This window comes from Macrobrachium rosenbergii, chromosome 8 (assembly GCF_040412425.1).
Source record: "Macrobrachium rosenbergii isolate ZJJX-2024 chromosome 8, ASM4041242v1, whole genome shotgun sequence".
NCBI classification, from domain to species: domain Eukaryota; kingdom Metazoa; phylum Arthropoda; class Malacostraca; order Decapoda; family Palaemonidae; genus Macrobrachium; species Macrobrachium rosenbergii.
Window position 1 is genome coordinate 22,555,005 of NC_089748.1, and position 4,770 is coordinate 22,559,774.

Sequence of the window (4,770 nt, forward strand, 5' to 3'; positions counted from 1 at the left end):
ATTACACAAGATCAAAAGTGGTTTTCATCACATTTTCCAAGTCCTGTATTTCTAGATTTAGATGTTACCCTTTAAAATAAATAAATAAAATAAATAATTTCTAAAATAAAATAATTTATAAAATAAGACAAATTATTTATAAAATAAATAAAATCCAAAATTAATAAATAAAATAAACAAAATAAAAATTATATATATATATATATATATAGCTGGAATATAGCAGTTATATGGGCTATGGCTATATATATATATATATATATATATATATATATATATATATTTCATATATAATGATTAACATCAATCTCAAGTTATTTGATCATGAATTATTCAAGTCATATACCGTTGGTTGATGAAATTCTTTACCTAACTATACCAAAGCTGAAGTGATATCCCTGCCATTATTTGCAGTACTACACGTTGAAAATCTCCATACATAGAACACTACAATAATCTTAAAGAAATAGTCAAACTAAACCTGAAGATGAGGAAGAGGATGCACCTTTCATCTATTTTTCCAAACATCTCACCTAACCCCCATACCATTTACATTGAATAAATTAGCCATGTATCAGGGTTTTAGGACATTAATCAGTAATACTGTACTTTTATTTACCAGGAAAAGTTACTTATCTCTGTATCTCACTTGACAATTAATTAAATACCTAAGACAATGGAAGACCTCCATGTACCTTGACTACTTTCAAGATAACACAACTGAAATTCTTAGTCTGTAGAATAAATCACCTCTACAAGGTCTCATAAGACATCCCTGATTTTACAGTTTATAGTGCCTTCAGTGACAAATTGTGTTTTATTTCAACATTCTTTCCATAAGCAAGACTTTGCACATTGAAAACAAATGCATTACATGCTCATAAAAATTCTAATTTCTGAATTCAATCAAAGGCAATCTTTAACTAGCCAGCAACAGCTATAGGTATGACCAAATCATCCAGAAAATTTCTAGTTTTGTCAGTGACTTTTTACCATTTACAGGGAAGGCCGTGAATCCAGGTAATGAGGCTGGGTTTAGTCTTCCCCTTCCGTTCTTCATAGTGACTTTTGCATAGTCTTCACCTTTCAGTTCTTCACAGTGACTCTTTTGCAGTCCAAAGCCTGAAAAGGAAAACATTTTTAAATCAGCTTCTAATGATGCCAGATTAAGGAGCTTCTTACGATCAACCCATCTGTACCAATGCAATTTATATCTCAAAAGTTCTCATCAAGATCTGATTACATCAAGTCTTGAGTTGAAAGAAATGTAATACAGTACTAAATGAAACAATTATTGTCCTCTAAACTCAGATTTTTAAAAACAACTACAGGCAGTCTGTGTTATCGCCCCTTGGTCATTGTCGGTGATGATGATAACTTGATTTTCGGTGCCAATAAGCGCCGCTCCCCACTTAACAGCAGTGCTGATCCCTGGATCGCCCGCCCTCTAACCGATTTTTGGTTATCGTTACGCAATTCAGGAACAGAACCCACAACCACTGATGGGACTGCCTGGTTATTATTCTTTTGGTATAAAAATCAGGTTATATTTTGATTGCATGGGGCTCAGATGAAGAGATGGTTTAGAATCTGCAAGATAGCAGCAAGGTAACTTAGGTGGTAGTGACTCCCCAGTCCCTAAAGCCATCTTTCTTTATAAAGGAAGACATTACTAATTTCACTGGTACTTTTTGTACACCTGTCTAAACTTATGGTTTTGAAAATAGTTAAACTTTTTACTACTCAAGGGCTTCAATGAGAGATTCAAATATGACATTTTATAATGAAATATGGTTTCATTTATACTTTATATTATGTCTTGGATTTTTAGAAAAACTTTATTTACTGACCTGTCAGTATCATTTATTCTGGGCATTTGTTTACATTGGAAATTTGTTCAGTTGGGGACACAGAATTTGGCAACAATCCAAGCACAAGGGAGGCAGTGTGATTGTTTCCGCCATTGAATGATGCGCCAGAAATGTTACTGTTCCAGTGGGGGTGTGTGTGATGTGTGGATCTCCCCACAGTATATTAACCGGGGGAGAGAGTATACAGGAGGATTTTGAAGAGATCTGGGTCTGTTTGGTTAGTGGTTCCATCACTGGAAAATCTGTTATTTGTCACCATAGAAAGTGAAACACCATGATTCATGGTTTTAATTTACAGACATTTGTTTCTTTGATAGACAGACCTATTTTAGTGCTGCAGTGAAAATATCTCCAGGTGGTCCATTATGCATTGTACTGTTTTGTGTCTCCAGTGTGACATTTTTCTGTTTTTGATATTCATGTTAGTTAACACCATTTCAGGTTTTAATTATTACGATATGTTTGTTTCAACAGAATTCTGGTATTTGTCTCTGAGAGGAAGAATATTTGGAAGTGGTGTTATTCATTTTTACATACTATATGAGTTATTGTGGTCTAGAATAAATAAAACAAAGTTTTAATTACTTTGTTTGATGACCAGTAGGTGTTATTGTAAAGACTATTTTAGTGAGAGAGTAAAGAATTATTAATATGCTTGTTTGGGAAAACAGTACAAACATCTTAGTTACTGATTCTGTTTGATAACAGATGCAGCAATCCATTTCATGGCTGTTTGACCTGAATATCTTTTGTTAAATTTGTAAAGTAATTAAAATCTAAAGTTTTGAACTAGCAGATTAAAATTTTACCAGTAGGCCTTTGTGTAAAGATTTGTTTTATGGCAACATGCCCTGCGCACTTTCAGGGGAAGAATAGGTATAACATATTAAAGAGCTTCAATTTGTTTATGCCCTTATGGCCAATTGAGGGGAGGTGGGCGGGTTCCAATCATTTATTTACTTAGTAAGTATATATAAAACCTTATTTTATTATAAAAATGTAATTTTATTATAAAACTTATTACATAGCTGATTCACACATTGAATGGAAGTGGGAACGCTGCACATATCAACTCTAAAACATTATTAATAGTAATATTGAGTTTGAGAATAGAAACTGCTAACACTGAACCAATGTTGTTGAACCTTACCTGATAAAGAGAGCTGCTACAAGTAGATACTGCCTCTGGCTGGTGCTCACCTTATCTAGTAGAGGTGAGGCGATAAAGCGTTGAGGGCCTACTACTACAGTGGGTGCTTTGCAGTGATGGACTAAATTCCGATGGCTAGCAAAGAATACAAATGCCCCTTGCCCAGGGCACAGTGCCACACAAAATAACCAGAATCAAATATGGTCACCATAACCACCACAACAAATTTAAAAACACCAATACACAACCATTAAAAACTAAAGGACTGGAGGGTACTCCAAGTGCATAGTACTCCCCAAAAACTCAACACCCTAAGCAAGGCAAAGAGACTAAAGAAGGGACATTGCTTTCTATGTTTTCTCCCCCAACACCACGCCAGCTGCGTAAAACAGACCCGAGGTACTGCAATGATTGTAAGTCGTTTCGATATCCCTTAAATAATGACTTGCATTTCAAAAACATCGATTGCACAATAGACACGACTTTTAAATTGCGCTTAAACACCAAAGATGTACAGACAGCTCTTATCTCATGGGCCTTAACTTACATGGTGGAATGAGCTTAACCATGGAATGAGAAATAGAGTCCCTGAGGAAGAATGCCATGGCATTCTTAAACATAGGCCGAGAGGGATATTTCACAAAACACCAAAGATTCCTTGAAGTACCGCAAATAGCCCTCATTCTGTAAAGATAAAACTCAAGGACCCTTACCGGACAGAGAGCTCTTTCTTCTTCAGACAGGCCTACTATCTCAGTCAAGCTCTTAATCGTAAAAGAATGAGGCCAAAAATTCAATGGCGATTTGTTCTTGGCTAAAAATCCTAGGGAAAATGAGCAAACTGCATTCCCCTGGGAAAATCCAACATTTTTGTCCAAAGCATGGATCTTGCTAGAGTTTCTGGCAGTGGCCAAGGAAACCAGAAAAAGTCTTTCTGGTAAGATCCCTTAAAGAGATGGACTGTGTGGACTCAAAACGTGAACTGGCCAGCCACTCAAGTAAAGTACTATGTCTAAATTCCAGGACACAAAAGGCTTTTCTTTAAGCTTCGTATTATCAAAAGACTTAAGATCAGACAAATCTTAGTTAGAAGATAAGTCTGTTCCTTTGTGGTGGAAAAATGAGCTAAGCATTGCTCTGTAGCCCTTATTGGTGGAGGTGGAGAGATCTTTTGCTGAGCATAAGAACAGTAGAAAGTCTGCTATTTCTGTTACAGAGGTACTAGAAGAGGACACGTTATTTCATCTGCACCAAGACCTGAAGATAGACCAGTTAGCCTGGTAGATTTATCTGATGACTGCCGTCTGCAGCTGCTCTTGAAAAGCCCTTCTTTCGGAGCAGTTGCTTAACAGTTTGAATCCTGTTAGGGCCAGAGAAGACAGGTTTTGGTGAAACCGTCAAAGTGTGGTTGCCTGAGAACTTGTTGCTTCTGCAGAAGCAGTGTCCAGCAGAGTTCCCCGGAACCACTCCTTTGCTGGCCAGAAGGGGGCTATCAAAATCATAAGACAGGTTTTGATGAGACCAAAATTTGTTGAGAACTTGTCTCACCATACTGAATGGGGAAAAGGCATACAGATCTTTGCCTGACCAGTCCTGCAACATTGCATCGGTCGCCCATGCTAAGGGATCTGGCACTGGTGAGCAGAAGAGAGGAAGTTGGTGATTCCTGGAGGCCTCGAATACATGCATCATGGGTTTCCTCCAGAGCTTCCACAGATCCAGACACCAACAGATCTAATGTTCATTCCG